The 17183-nt window shown below is 39.1% G+C and overlaps 1 protein-coding gene across 5 annotated transcripts in view; it reads right to left on the bottom strand.

Moving 5' to 3' along the window:
* SLIT2 (slit guidance ligand 2) overlaps window positions 1-17183 on the bottom strand; it is a 275349-nt gene that overhangs the window by 112658 nt on the left and 145508 nt on the right. The window lies entirely within an intron of this gene.

Genomic DNA, 17183 nt, shown 5'->3' with positions numbered 1-17183 from the left:
TTCAACCCATTCCAAACCCATGACATCAAATGTGTCAGAGTATGTTCAGCTTTATGCAAGGAAGACTGAAAACAAGCAAAAAGAAAAAGTAGCAAGCTGTTGAGAAACAACAACTATCAAGCTGTATAACGTTTGAGATCAATGTATTTCTGAATTTTGTTTCAGAGTGGCAAGCACCATATATTTTAAAAGAAGGCATTAAAAACCATCCTGCAGCAGTTTTGTAATGCTCCTCCCCAAAATCCCTGCATGGCCAGCTGTACCAGGCTATCTGAAACTAGTATCTTTTCCAAAAGAGAAATATTAATGAATGATTTTTTGCTATCGGTTAAATAACCAACACTTTTTCTGAAATTTAGAAATGGCCTTCAGAGTTCCATATTGGAAATAAAACCTAGAGAACTGAAGTAGACAGTAGCAGAGGAGACAGGGGGGAAAAAAAAAACCCAAACAGAAAAAAACCCAAACTAGAATCCAGGGCCTTTCACGTATGCTGTACCCCATTAACAAGTAATTCAGTGCAGTAGGAGACGATCAGTCGATTAAAGTTGTTAGTGCCATATCTACACAGTACACAGTCTGAAGGTTTCACTTCAGACTACAGTTTGGTACCCTGGACCAAACATACCTACCACGCATATGGTTCACAGATGTCTGAAAGCCTTCAAAGGGACCTATCTACCTTGTAGCCTTAAAATTATGAAATCAGATCTTCTTTTGGAGGCCTTCAGAGATGCATATATCTATAGACAACATATACACAAGAACACAAGAAAGTATATGAAGAGGCTTGCTTGAGCATCTGAATAAAATTTAGAAACAAATCAGATGCATACAAGCTGTATCTGCACTAGGACTTTCACTCAGTCTGCAGAGCAGAACTAGATTTCATTTTGCTAAGACCAAATTAGGACCTTCACTCCAGAAGCACATCAAATGTACTCCAACCCCTAACAGGAGAAGTAAAATTGCGCAATGTCTTGCTTTTTAGAGACATCTTTTAGATTACTTTTTTAGAGACAGCTTTTAGGAGAAACATTGCAAAATGGTGCACAGAAATAAGAGATCTAGCTCAGATGAAGTGAATAAGCAAGAATCATTTAGTTGATTAGATACAAACAGTCATGTTTTTGATATATTCTTTCCTTAAAACGTAATCTAGCATGAGCTCATGTTTCCAGTTATTAGTAATCACTCCTGGAGATCTCTTTCAGATTTATGAACTTAAAAAAAAATAATTTGAGGACTTTATAAAACCCCATGCTGCCCGAGTCTAACAAAATTTATATCAATATAATCCTTTTGAAAATAATTCTACATACATTGACAGCAACTTTGTTTTATCCAATTCACTGTTAATTTATGGAAAATCACATTCTATTTACTAAATCTTTCACAGTTCGTGCATCTGACTGCACTGCAATATCTTGCAAGGTATATTTAAAACTAGACCCAATTTTACTATTATTAACCATGTGTGAAAAAAGAGAATCTGTGAGCTGTGATTTAATTTTCAAGCCACCTAAGTAATCTTGAAATGGGATATGACTGTACTGCTCTGACAATAAATTCAACGGCAATGAATGAAAAAGCAGCCTTCAGCATTTGTTACGGCAACATGATTTAACAGCCTACTTCCTTTAAAAAAAATCCATTATAGGTATAAACAGCAAATATCTATATTTACACTTCTGTTTAATTGACTAATACATTTTACCTATATAAAAATTGTGCGTAAAGTGGTTAAGTTAGCAGTAGTGATTTGTATCATGATCAATGATTAGTTTATAATACAGAAATACGTATATATCTATGTAAACCACTGCCATACTCATAAATACATACTGCAGGAGGTAATGGGTAATGGTGCATTACACTTTTTATGACAGTTAATAGAGTATAATCATTCACCATTTTATATAATTAAAAAAAGTGGAAGATGAACAAGATTGAGACAATATGTAAATTATTTTTAAAAATCTAATAAAAAATATCAGTGGTCAAAATCTTTCCTTCCTTGACTACACGCAAATCTTAGCATGAATGCAAGGACTTACAAGTAACAGCTATTGAGCCAGGTTCCTCAATAAACAATACACTGAGATTGTATGTGTGCATATGTATGTCTGTGTGTATCCACATGTGAAGGAGAGCAAACTAATAGCATGCTAGATTTACCGCTGGGTCCACACAGTCAATACCACTTCCATGTAGCACAGGCTCATGTAGACTAAAGTACACTGTTCCCTGCTAATTTTAGCACATTTGAAATACGAACTACTTCATTGCAAAGGCTCCCAACCTTCCCATGCAAGGCACTGTTTAAAGCATCCCTCTAAATGTGGAGAGCTAACTAAGGCTGGCAAATGTCATTTTCCAAGAGAAATTTTTTTGCAATGCATCTGCTGGTTTGCAAAACTTTCTTGGAATTGTTTGTGTAACAAAGTGTAAGTTATTCATTCATTCCTTCACTGCAAAATTCTACCTCTCTCATAAAAACTATGATTTTCAACACACAATTTATGCCTACTTATAGCCGGAAAATTTTAGTAATTATTTATTGATTGTTTCAACTTTTCATCTGCTCAGTCTAAAAAGGTTTCCTTCTAAAAACCTTGAGGGGCTTAAACAAACATTCAACTTTTTCTTCTTGCATAAATTACACCTACATTTCACACTGCAGACCTAGGACTCAGTAAGAAGTTGCTGTGTGGTCTTTTTTTAATGATGTTTTAACTCATTCCACTGCAATTCTTAGATTGCTCACAAAAAAGGTCACAAGCAGCACAGGGTGCACTGTGACTTTCTGGGGAAATGAGGCAAAAATCTGTTTTGTAGATAAAACCAGACAATTTTGCAGGCCATTATGTTACATTGATTTGACTTTGCAGCTTATATTCTGCAGTGAAAAAAGGTGCAAACCTCCTTGTCAGCCTGATGGTCATTTTTTTCTTGCACTATGAACTGTGTGAAATTCACCTCCCATTTCAAAAAGAGGCCGCATTTGACTACTGAGTATAATTTATGATGGCACTTGATACCCCTAAAATGAAAGAGGCTCTAAGCATTTCAATAAAATTTAAGCAACTAAACAACAGAACATCCTACTTTTACAAGAACAAATCTGTATTTTTGAAAGAAAAGGCATGAACTTGTCTTCACATTTGAAACCAGCAATCTGACCAAGATACTTTCATTGGAACAAATTATTCTTCATTATTATTACAGCCCAAGACCTTACATCAAAACCCAGCATACCTCTGGAACAGCAGAATTGATTAAAAATGTTTTGTATACAGCCAAGGCTATCCCACAGATTTTTTTTAAATAAAGCACAATGGTTTAGTAAGATGTTTTGATGAATTCATCTTTATGCATTTTCTAGTTGTCTTACAGGCTTCTTTCAACTAAATTGTTCTTGACTCTATTATATCATTCCTAGAGAGATATATTCCAAATTATTAAGTCTGAAGTGGAGTAACTTAGACATTGACCCTTCGAGAAAATTCCTTAGTGCAATGTTGTGGGCTTCATTCATTGCATTCACTGGCTGGCAGAGCACCTTCAACCACCTCTCATGAAGACCCATGAGGCCTTCAACGTACCTCCCTGCTCATACATTACAAAACCAGTGTGTGGGGCCAGAACTGCCATATACAACTTCAGTCTCTTTTAGTTTGAGACATCCTCAAGCCAAAAGGTGGCACAGTAATATTGGGGTTAAATAGATTTTCACACAAAAAGCCATCTGGGCAAGTTAGGCTGGCAGCAGCTGAAAGAGGCTCTTTAGAGAAGGCACAGATGAGCACCAGTGTTGCTCTAGGTGCGACTGCACCATCCTGTTTCTAGTCGTTTGTTTCAGATATGTTTAAGCTGAGTATGTGTCAAGCATTCTTCTGAGTTGTAATATTCTGCAACCCCATGTTCTCAAAAGCAAAACAAGAAAACCAAATCCATATACCAAACCAAGCTGAAGATACACAGAGGAGAATGCACAAAGATTTCTGAGTTTTTGCCCAACTATAGTGATTCTTTGAAAAATTTGTATACTTTTTTTTTCCCCACAGGTCTGGTGTGCGTTTCTAAATCAGAGACTAAATACGTTGCACCTAAGTAACTTTTTTTTTTTAATTAACATAGTCTATCCAAGTATTCAAACTTAGCAATAAAAACAGAGAAGTACTATACCCTCTATGAGATCCATGATCAAGTAAGTCCTGAAATTATTGTGCTTACATAAAATATAATTTCTTTTTAAACAAACCAGTCAAGGCAATTTACATGCAATGTGTACTGATAATCACATATGCCTCAGCTCTTAAACTGATTTCCAAAGATTAAGGATTTAATTCTGATATTTTCAATGACACTACAGTAGAATTTGTCTAATTTGAAATTATGCCTGAAAGAATGTAGATATCTGTATTTCACAAACTGTTGAAATAGGAAAAAAAATTAATAACAAAAAAAAAAAATCAAACCTCTCACAAATCACCTCCCCCAAAAATTTATTTTATGTATTCTTTTTTTTTTTTTTTTTTTCTCCAGAATACATTAGTAATCATGATGCATTATGCTTTGTGGAAATAGCAGAAAGACTTTGCCAAAACCTTGCTACTACTGAATCCTTCCTAAGAACAGGATGGAAATGGTACATTTCTATTTATCATATTTACTGGTTAGTAGGTAGAAGTATATCAGGGAAAAAAAAAACAACCTAGAATCCTGTTAACATTTGAAATTCATACTAATAGAATATAATAACCTATTCCCACAGAAAACCTCAAAAACTTATATATGCTGTTACTTTTTTATCTGAGGATAAAGCCCTCGGATAACCTGATATTAATGAGCCTGATAGAGTGCTTCTGCTCTTAAAAAATGCAGACAGTACTGCATTGCAGCTATTTTATTACTCACCATGTATGGTTCCCAGTTGAATATCCCATTTACCCTTAAAAGGAGTGCTAAATTTTTAATTATATAAATTGAAACATCACATATAATATCTATATCATATGCTGTTAAGGCTGTATCACAGTTTTCTTGTGTGGCTAAAACCATTGTTTGTTCTGAAACAATAAATCTTTTCAAGATGGCAAACCTGCTTGTAAATTTAATTACTTGTAATTTTATTTTCCTCCATGGTTTAACCTCCCTCTGTGTCTGACCAGCGATACCATAAATCTATACTGCCATTCTCTACTTTGTAAAATACTGAGTACTGGGAATGAGTAATGTGTCCTGATTTTTAAAGGAAAAGGCAGAAATACTGAGTCAAACTAAGTATGAATACTTATCAGTTTATTTACGCCAGTTCATAAAAACAGCTCAGAAGGTGGCTGTTCCATGATCAGCATCCTTAATAATTATTTAAATATATCTGACACGAATAAAGTAAGCCTTGCTTAGTACTTCTTTCTTACTGGAGAACAGTAGTTTTAACATTAGCCAACTATATTCTGCATGAAATCCCCCATGCCCATACAGGGTAGCAAACTATCATAGATAATGAGACTAAAGAGCATTCAAAGAAATAAACTGAATGAGAATTTCTTTAAATTATTTGATTGAAAATCAAATATATGAATTTGGACATGGGGATTTTCACTTGGAATACAAAGGTGGTGAAAAAAACCCCATATATTTTAGAATAGGATAGGATAGTTCAGTTGGAAGGGACCTACAATGATCATCTAGTCCAACCAGATGATTTTGGTGGAACAAGTAACAGCTTCTTTTTATGAACATAAGTATCAATTAGATATTTATTCCAAAATAATAAAACTAAACAATTAATTTATGAATATCAAATGATCCTCTCCTTTTCAGCTGTTTTCACTATGATTAGGAAACTCCCTGGTCTGGTACGGCCTTCTGACTACTACCCACTGTTGGTTATACAGGCTGGCAGTGATGAGGTTCCAGAGAGAAGTCCTGCAGTGATCAAAAGGGACTTCAGGGCACTGGGGCGACTGGTTGAAGGATTGGGAGCACAGGTAGTGTTTTCCTCAATCCCTACAGTGGCAGGGAAGAATACTGAAAGGAGCAGGAAAACACACCTGATCAACACGTGGCTCAGGGGCTGGTGCCATCGGAGGAATTTTGGCTTTTTTGATCATGGGGAGGTTTACACGGCACCGGGCCTGCTGGTGACAGATGGAGTTCAGCTGTCTCACAGGGGGAAAAGGATCATTGCTCATGAATTGGCAGGGCTCATCGAGAGGGCTTTAAACTAGGTTCAAAGGGGGAAGGGGATAAAACCAGGCTCGCTAGAGATGAGCCTAGGGGTGGCGTGCCAATGCTGGGGGCAAAATCGATAGCCCAGCTCAAGTGCATCTACACCAATGCACGCAGCATGGGCAGCAAACAGGAAGAGCTGGAAGCCATTGTGCAGTGGGAGAGATATGACTTAGTCACCATCACAGAAACATGGTGGGGTGACTCTCATGACTGGAGTGCTGCAATGGATGGCTATAGACTCTTCAGAAGGGACAGGCGAGGAAGGAGAGGCGGTGGGGTGGCCCTGTACGTTAGGGAGTGTTTCGATTGTCTAGAGCTCAACAACTGTGATGATGATACAGTTGAGTGTTTATGGGTAAGGATGAGGGGGAAGAGGCAGATATCCTGCTGGGAGTCTGTTACAGACCACCCAACCAGGATGAAGGGGCGGACAAAGCGTTCTACAAGGGGCTGGCAGAAGTCTCTCAATCGCTAGCCCTTGTTCTCGTGGGGGACTTCAACTTCAACTTCCCGGACATCTGCTGGAAATACAACACGGCAGAGAGGAAGCAGTCTAGGAGGTTCCTGGAGTGTGTGGAAGACAACCTCCTGACACAGCAGGTAAGTGAGCCTACCAGGGGAGGTGCCTCGCTCGACCTGCTGTTTACAAACAGAGAAGGACTGGTGGGAGATATGGTGGTCGGAGGCCGTCTTGGGCTTAGCGACCATGAAATGGTGGAATTCTCGATTCTTGGTGAAGTAAGGAGGGGGGCCAGCAAAACCGCAACCATGGACTTCCAGAGGGCAGACTTTGGCCTGTTCAGGATGCTGGTTGAGAGAGTCCCTTGGGAGACAGTCCTGAAGGGCAAAGGGGTCCAGGAAGGCTGGATGTTCTTCAAGAAGGAAGTCTTAAAGGCACAGGAGCAGGCTGTCCCCATACGCCATAAGAAGAATGGGCGGGGAAGACGACCGGCCTGGCTGAACGGGGAGCTCTTGCTGGGACTCAGGAAAAAAAGGAGAGTTTACCGCTTGTGGAAGAAGGGGCAGGGGGCTCAAGAAGAGTACAGGGATCTCGTTAGGTCATGCAGAGAGGAAATGAGAAAGGCAAAAGCCCAGCTAGAACGCAAGCTGGCCGCTGTTGTTAGAGACAACAAAAAATGTTTTTACAAATATATTAATGACAAGAAGAGGGCCAAGGAGAATTTCCATCCTTTATTGGATGCAGGGGGGAACATTGTCACCAAGGATGAGGAAAAGGCTGAGGTACTTAATGCCTTCTTTGCCTCAGTCTTTTAACAGGCAGACCAGTTATCCTCAGGGTACTCGGCCCCCCGAGCTGGAAGACAGGGACGGCGAGCAGGATGAACCCCCCATAATCCAAGAAGAAGCAGTCAACGACCTGCTACGCCACCTGGATGCTCACAAGTCTATGGGGCCAGATGGGATCCACCCGAGGGTGCTGAGAGAGCTGGTGGAGGAGCTTGCCAAGCCACTCTCCATCATTTATCAGCAGTCCTGGTTAACGGGGGAGGTCCCGGACGACTGGAGGCTTGCCAATGTGACGCCCATCTACAAGAAGGGCCAGAAGGAAGATCCGGGGAACTACAGGCCTGTCAGCCTGACCTCCGTGCCGGGGAAGATTATGGAGCGGTTTATCTTGAGGGCGCTCACAAGGCATGTGCGGGACAACCAGGGCATCAGGCCCAGCCAGCATGGATTCATGAGAGGCAGGTCCTGCTTAACCAACCTGATCTCCTTCTATGACCAGGTGACCCGCCTAGTGGATGAGGGAAAGGCTGTGGATGTGGTCTACCTGGACTTCAGTAAGGCCTTTGACACTATCTCCCACAGCATTCTCCTCGAGAAGCTGGCGGCTCACGGCTTAGACAGGTGTACTCTGCACTGGGTCAAAAACTGGCTGGATGGCCGGGCCCAGAGAGTTGTGGTGAATGGAGTTAAATCCAGTTGGTGGCCGGTCACGAGCGGTGTTCCCCAGGGCTCAGTACTGGGGCCGGTCTTGTTCAATATCTTTATCAATGACCTGGATGAGGGGATCGAGTGCACCCTCAGTAAGTTTGCAGATGACACCAAGTTGGGCGGGAGTGTTGATCTGCTCGAGGGTAGGAAGGCTCTGCAGAGGGACCTGGACAGGCTGGATCAATGGGCCGAGGCCAACTGTATGAGACTCAACAAGGCCAAGTGCCGGGTCCTGCACTTGGGCCACAACAACCCCATGCAGCGCTACAGGCTTGGGGAAGAGGGGCTGGAAAGCTGCCTGGCGGAAAAGGACCTGGCGGTGCTGGTTGACAGCCGGCTGAACATGCTCAGGCAGCCAAGAAGGCCAATGGCATCCTGGCCTGTATCAGAACTAGTGTGGCCAGCAGGAGCAGGGAAGTGATCGTGCCCCTGTACTCGGCCCTGGTGAGGCCGCACCTCGAATACTGTGTTCAGTTTTGGGCCCCTCACTACAAGAAGGACGTCGAGGTGCTGGAGCGTGTCCAGAGAAGGGCAACGAGGCTGGTGAGGGGTCTGGAGAACAAGTCTTATGAGGAGCGGCTGAGGGAACTGGGGTTGTTTAGCCTGGAGAAAAGGAGGCTCAGGGGAGACCTCATCGCTCCCTACAACTACCTGAAAGGAGGTTGTAGCGAGGTGGGTGTCGGTCTCTTCTCCCAAGTAACTAGCGATAGGACGAGAGGAAATGGCCTCAAGTTGTGCCAGGGGAGGTTTAGATTGGACGTGAGGAAAAATGTCTTTACTGAAAGAGTGGTTAAACATTGGAAGAGGCTGCCCAGGGAAGTGGTTGAGTCCCCATCCCTGGAAGTATTTAAAAGACGTGTAGATGCGGCACTTAGGGACATGGTTTAGTGGGCATGGTGGTGTTGGGTTGACGGTTGGACTTGATGATCTTAGAGGTCTTTTCCAACCTTAATGATTCTATGATTCTATGATTTGCTTTTTCCTCACTACTGTTCAGTGTTCCTACAACATACCTCTATCCGAGTACACCTTAAAAAGTACAGAAGTTTAGGTGGCAGGGAGAAGACAGACACCACTTGTTCATTAAGGAGCTCTTTGCAGAGAGAGCCTGTGAAACCTGCTCTGACACAGGCTACTCCCTGGATTCTGGACATCTCATTAAGATGTCTGTGAGGTCTTGCATGGCCCGAGACACTTCTCCAGCCACAGTCACCTTAATGAGGCATGCCATCTGAAACCTCGAACCTATTCTAGAGCAAGACCGAGGTTTGCAAGAGCTATTATGTATTCCCCTGTTTTTGATGTTATGGAAAACAGAGTACTCTGCCTCACTGGGAGGCAGTGAAGACACCAGCAGTAAAACCTGAGCTCCCGGAAGGCGAGAACATGCTGTGACATGACAGTGTAAGAGAAGTGAGCCACGGCCCCAAGTTTCAACTGTGTCTTTGTATGTCTCAAGAGAAGGATGGAAAGAGATTATTTCAATTATCATTAACACCAGCAGCTGCCTCTATTTGCAAAAGCTGCTGTAGCAGTGGGCTTTCCAATGCAAAGAGGACAGAATCAAATGGCAAAGTAGTTTTTTTGTGTTTTGCTGGATCTCTCATTTGGATTGCACTCCTAAAATGCCAGTTTTCCACTTTCTAAATTTGAATAATAAATATGTATTTCTACTCTGTATTAGGTGGTTTGCGTTATCATGGAAAACTTTTGATCATTTTTTTTTACTGCTCATGAACCTTCACACAACCATACTCTTAAATTGCAAAGTTCCAGTATGACTAGGAATTTAATCGAAGACCTTTTTTTAATGTTACAGAGGTATGCTTTGGCAACCACTAGTTTTACTGTATTAGGATAAGGTATGTAAGCATGAAAATTATTCTCAGAACTATGTAATGAGAATCAAACCAAAGTACAAAGTCTTCAAGAATAGAGATGCTACTGAACTATTACATTATGGTGTAAATGCAGGGAGAGTATCCTGGAGAGAGAGTTCCTCTAAAATTAATAGCTCAGGTGAACTGAACCTATTGAAGCATATTTGGAATTCCATCATGGTAGATATATATCACATTGTAGCATGAGCTTACTAAACAAACATGAATGTTTTAATCTATAACACAACAGTTTTTTATCCCATGTTCAGCAAATATATTAATATATACAAACAAGTAAGTACCTTTCCCATCAGTCAAATGAGGCTTATCCAGTTAACTGTTACAATACTGACATATGTTTGGCTTTATAGAGTTACCGTATAACAAGTTAGTGTACTGCATCACTTATTTATGATCTTATACCTAAATGGCTTCTCATGTTCTTTTAGCAAGGCGTAGCTTTTTGGCCAGTCTACAGATCAATTAAGACAGACAGAATAAGGAAATGTTTAAAAAAATATATGCTTAACAATTCAGTCTAAACTCTTGTTCTGAAAAAAACCCCCAAACCCATGAATTCTGCTGTACCATTACTCTTTGTCTATGAAATAAACAGTTTAGCCTCCTATTAATTTCAATGATTTTTTTTTTTTATTCTTCAGTAAAACATTCAATGCAGCTGTTCCTCTTCATAATGAAGATACAAAAGGAGTCCAATACTATCACCAGTGGCCGATACATCTCTAGGCAAATACTTATCTCCTTGTGAAGATCAAAAATCTGAATTATAAATTCTAGCATTAGTTCTGTAAATCATTATTGCTGGTCATATCATCATTCCAACCTGCTTCCCATAAGAGGAATAAAATTTCACGTCTGAGAAAGGTACTATTAACCTCCTTTTACAGATTGAGAAACCAAGGTAGTATGTAACAGTGGTAGTATGTATCAGTACCATGCTGGGGAGCACAAAGCAGATGAGAAAAATTTAGATCACAGAATTGAAGGTTCTCTCTGCATCACTAATTTCCATTTGCTCTGTTGACTCCCTAGAGATTCAGATGCTACACATAGTAGACACATAATCTATTCCCACGCTAAAGCAGGATCACTCCCTATGCCACGATGTGCTACACTGCCCAAGTGAATATTTCATATTTCACAACCTAGCGCAATCACCACTGCAATACGTACAGAATGATGTGTCACAGCAATTTCTATGGTAAAGGAATGAATCTTCTACTTTTCTAAGAATATTCAGACTAAATTTCCCTGCTCACTTTCATCTCTCAGTTTTTAATGATACCACTTTTAATGATATCACTGAAGTTTCTTTCATTCTTAATGCTTCAGATTTTTAAACATTATCCATTTATAAATCTATAATTGAATGGAAATGTACTTCTTATTATAGCTATTGGTATATTATTATTTGTATTATTTAAGCAGCAGATATTTTTATCCATTTTATCTATTTATTTATTAAAGCAGAGGTGCAGATCATTTATGCATACAGTATAGAATATATACAACAAAAGAGAAAAACTAACAAGCTAAACAATAGGAGTACTGGCAGCCTGATAATCTCAGAGTTTATCAGTACCTTCAACCTTAACGTTTAGGATAAGTCATCAAAAATTTAAAGGATGACAATCAGTGCTAATCTTTTTTTGTTTGAGAAACAGCCTGACTCTTCATAACAATCCAATATCATATGATATTGACTTGTTTATAATTTTGAGTATTGGTAATTGGTAATTTCTGCAGAATGAAAATAACACAGAGTGCAAGTACCAGGCCTGTCTTACCTTTTAATAGGAACACATTTTGGGTTTGGAATAAGCCAAAACCTCCAATCTCAGTCTTGGCATGAAAGTTAATCTATGGGCCGCAAAATCAATTCTACTCTACAATGTCTCCAAAAGTGCACTTAAATCAATTTGTATACTCTGGTACCATTTGAAAATAATTGCTTAAGGAGCTTCACCATTTATTCTTTATTGTGCTAGAGTGTCCTAGTGTGGCAAATGCTAACTGTAAAATAAAATAGGAGTATTAGGACCACACATGTATTTTACTGGAGTCTTAGAAATTATTTTGAAAAGGAAAGCAGTCTTTATTAGTCTGTTCCACTAAATTAATATGTAATTCTCTTTTGCTTAGGACTACAAAAAAAAAAAAAAAGAAAGAAATACACATTGTAGCTCCTAAAGAGGAAAGGACCACCCACAATTTCAAAGAGAGAGACTTGCAATACTACTTCAAATTTGGCTTCAGTGTAATCCTTTTGATAGAAAAAGACCCTTGAAAGAAAAACTTGAAGCTCTTAAGAACACCCCTGCCACCCCAAAGAAAAACTCGCCAATTCTTTATCCCCCATGGTGTCTCAAATTGGTCAAGCTGAAGGAAGATACTGAGCAACATTTACTGACTGCTGCTTGTCATGTATTTCTAATGGCAGTACTGTTCCCTTAACAGTGCCTGAGACAGCAGCACAGCTCTGAAGTGTGAGGGTACCGTTGACCTACAACCCTACTTGGAGTTTGCAGACTGGAAGATGACTTTTAGCCATATGGATGTATATCTTGCATTTAATGTTTCAAAAATGATAATTTAGTCCAGCCAATAACTTATAAAGCATATATGGTTTTTGTTCATGCATTTTTCCCTCCTTTTTATTTAACCAGGTTGGAATTGAAGGCAAAATAGAAAATAACTTTAACGTTTATGTGTTATTATTTCATACAAGGCCACAAAAGACCATTTCTTTGTAAGGAAAGAATGAAGATTCTGCTATTTTAATTCCACCAGTCTCTGATAGGTGATTTGGTGATTAATTTTTAATCAACTATTACACTTGATAGACTTGAAAATGCACTACAAGTTAAGGACTTAAAAAGGATAAAGCAAGATGCTGCCAGGTAACTTTCACATCTTCTGGTACGTTACACACTCAGCATATGCACGGCTGAAACATCCATTTGGCTTGGTTTGGGGATCCGCTCACATTAAGAATAGATGAGATGGCATACTTAACTTTCCAAGAGACCTTTTCAACAGTATCTGAAAAATCTATCACTACTTTTCCCTGTAACAAAACTTCTTTTTTAGCAGGAGTTTACAGCTGTCGACATCTTTAATATTTAATATTGTTTCACCTGCTTTGGAATTGAAGCTGTAAGCACTTTTAGAAACTGATTGAAGGGTTGTCTGGTATGTTGTCTAGTTTCACTACAGAGTCTATAATCCTGTATATTCTCTTCTGAAATATCACTCAGCGAACCATGGCATTTCTCTCTTTGTTCAAAATGGAGCAGAGCGGGTTCCTGATCCAGCCCCATTATACATAGCTGCTATTCCAATACAGGTAAGTAATAATTACATCCCTGACACAGACATTTTTCATCAAGTATAGCTCCAAACTGTTAGTCTAGTAATAAGCTGAGTACTCCAAGTGTTTCCTAACAGTAACACTAACCTTGAACAGTTTGTCAAGGGACAGCCAAAATTTGGAGAGTAAACTAGAAATGATCTTGCAGATCATTAATGTTGAATGGCACTGTGCTCACTCTTCCTTTACTGGAGTCGAATGATGCAATTTGGGGATTGTCTCTTGAGACGGGCTGATTGCTTAACAAGACAGACTTATTGTACAGTCTCAGCTTTATACAATATGTGTGTAGTCACATAATATATGTGAAGCACTGATGCTTCAAGCTTTGAGGCTGTTGCCTGTCAGTGCCAAAAAGTACGCTAAGAACAGTGAAAGAATTAAATGCAAATTATAAAAGGATTACCATGAATGATTAAAAAAATTGACAACAGCTAAGCTACCGTCATAATTACTGCTTCTCAAGATGACCAATATTATATCGTTTTCCTGGGCTTCAGCCATCTGCTTATACCCATCTGTCATTTCTTATACTGTAATATTTTTCACAGAAACACTTTGTTTTGTTTTATGGGGTGCTGGGGTTTTTTTTGTTTGTTTTGTTTTTTACTCTTTGTTTGTACAGTGCCTAGCACCATTGGGTTTCTGGCCCAAAGAACTAGGACTTTAAGCTGTTATGAGAGTAAACTAATAATGGAAAGGATGACAGAAACGTGTGTTTGTATCATCCTCTATTTCACTGATAATGAAATACAAAACAGTAAGAACAAGCTGAATTATTTGAGTAACTGGATAGTTTCTTTGGACTGGATTTTTTGTTTATTCTGTGTTGTGTATGGGCTGCTTAATACAAGTCAATGGAAAGCTCTTAGGAGAAAAGGCAAAAGAAATTGTTTGGAAACTTCAGGGCAACTACTGATATGAATATTCAAGTATTCTGGAACTAAAAATTCCCACTGACCAGGATTAAATGACTTTAATACTCTAGCTGAGCATCTCAGAAGTCTCAAGTCTCAAGTTTCTGTTCAAGGGCTCCAGGCTTTTCTTTCTTCTTGAGCCTGCCTTCTCTTTCTGTGGCTATTCCAGCCACTTCCCCCAAACTCTTTTCACCACAATCTCTTTCCTCTTAATGCCATGCAAAGAATCAGAATTTCAAGAGATGGTTTCCTGTTGTAGAAGGAGCTGAGAATACAGCAGAAGCAGTACAATCGGTCTGTAAAACAAGAACAGCATACCCTAGCTGAACACAGGGGCCACTTAGAATTGAAAACCCTTATAAAAATAGTAAAAACGTACGTAAGCAATGAAAAGGAACTGGTAATTCCAGAATGAACTGATCACAACCAATTTCTTCATCAGCAGCAAACTAAAAAGAACAACCCAGTACAAAAACCTGGATCAGAGTGCTCCCAAGTTTAAGAATGTGCAAAATCCCATTGCATGTTACAGCCCTGGCTGTATGCTATTGCCACAATACCAGCACATAAATTACATTTAAATGTTCTAGGAAAACTCATCTATAAAATAATCCATGCAAAGCTGAATTTAATATTATATAAAGAAAAACTTAAATTGTATTGCTACTTCTGCCATATTTATCCTTTTTTTTCCCCTCAAAGTTACAAAAAAGTTCAGCTGCTTACACTAGTAATAGTTTTCATTCAGACATTTTTTAAAGCTTAAAGTCCACAAAGCTTGGATTTTCTGTTCTAGGACTGCACTTTTCCGCTGACACCATCAAAGAGTGGCTGCTCTTAACTGCACTTTAAAAACTCATCTCCCCTCCTTCCTTCAGACTTCTTTCCTCTATCTGTAGGTTTTCAAGTCTTTTTTCTAAATTGCTTCCATGCAAAATTCTTTCCCTTCAACTATTTTCCAGACTCTTCTAAGTAGCTGATGGAGCTTCTGCTCAAGTAAATATCCAGAAAATCCTACTGAGAAGCCCTAATAATCAGGATAAAAAGTGATTGTGTGTGTGGTGTGGTCTTTTTGTTGTATGAGGGTTTTTTTAATTTAGGAGGGGGGTTGTTTTGTTTTGCTATTTGGGGGCACAAAGGCAGTTGGATGGGATGGATATCAGTTAAGTAATTGCAATCAAATGAGAGCGCAGCATACCTAGGATGAATAAGGGTGACACTGATGTCTCCATTCACAAGCTGTTAAATACTCTTGTGGTGAGTAAACAGATGACTTCAGGACAGAGAGGTCTAGGTAACCCTACAGAGACCGAGGATAGTTATAGTAATGGGAAGAACTACTATATGTACTTAAAAAAAACCCAACACACAATGCATAAGCTTCCCTATTGCTTGAGGATTAATTCTGAAATATACCATGAAACATTTAAAGACTTAAAATTATTGCATTTTGTTTAAATCATAAATTTTAAAAAAATGGGATTTAAGAAATAAGCCTAAATATAAGAACACAGGACATTGCACTCATATCAATAATAGCCATTAAAGGGAACAACAACATCTCAGCACTACACAGCCAGGCTTTCTGCTAAAGCAGTCGGCGTAAATCCATCTGTACTTCTAAGGAATTCAGTAAGAGTTTCACCAGCTCAAAAATCCTAGGACATGTATCTTACAACAGCAAGTGCATGCATCTGTACTCACTCTTTTAGCTGAGTAAGAACAGATCTCCTCTGAGAACGGGACTGGCTCAGAGCTCTGAGGTGATTGAATTTAAACGATATTTACACAGATAGCTGAGAAGGTGCGAGGATTTGCTTCTACACAGGCTCCACCGCACTTGCTATCTATTGCCATATGGCTAATTCCCTCTCATGCTTATTCTTCGGTTGCAGTTCATATTACAGTATACTGTTTTACAGACCTGCAACTTCCAACATCTGTAGCAAAGGTCCCAGAAATTGATTTAGAGGCTGAAATACAAGCGTATCCAATCCTGCTTCTACACAAGTCTATATATCTTTGTTGGAAGACTGACACATGGTCCCCATATGCACTGGTGATAACACAAGCCTGCCAGGCACAGATGTACTTATAGCTCCAGAGAGATGCAATCTAATGATGGATAGGAATAACCCAATCATACGAACATTTGTATTTGTAAACCCTACCTGGTGCTACAGACAATATGTCTACATTTCACTGCCACATTTCTTCAAGGATATCAAGATGTTCCTAAGGTATGACAAGCACATGATGAAACTTAATAGAATGTAAGATAGAGAGACTGCTTTCTGAAGCACAACTTAAGAGTTGGAAGTTTTAAAAATTAATTGCTCTTCTGGCAAACCAAAATAAAATTAAATTAAATTAGATACTGGAACTTTTTCATTAGAAGGCTCTGGCAAAATAAAGTTAATAGATGGAAAGCTTTCTGCAATTAAAAGTGACAGGTGCATTGCTTTCTCTAAGCTTTTAAATCACAGCTGTCAAAAGGCCTACTAAAATGCATTTTTTAAGCCACTTCCAATCTACTCAACTTTTATGAATCAAAATACTGTAGAATTATTGACGATATATCACTTAAGAAAGTCACGGCCTTATGGCAGTACAGAGCTAAGATTTCTATGGAGTTATACATCTAATATATCTAGGACAATATATTAAATCACAGAGTAACTCTGTATCCCATTCCCATTCACTTCATTTGTGAGCATGATTTCCTGCTTTAATTCTTAACCAGTGCATGAGAAATACACAACTTGATTTCCCTAATTTAAAACCAAGATGTTTATA

The sequence above is a fragment of the Aptenodytes patagonicus genome, chromosome 4, assembly GCF_965638725.1.
Source record: "Aptenodytes patagonicus chromosome 4, bAptPat1.pri.cur, whole genome shotgun sequence".
NCBI classification, from domain to species: Eukaryota; Metazoa; Chordata; class Aves; order Sphenisciformes; family Spheniscidae; genus Aptenodytes; species Aptenodytes patagonicus.
Note: the sequence above shows the minus strand (reverse complement) of the source record. Positions and strands in the feature narration are given on the sequence as shown.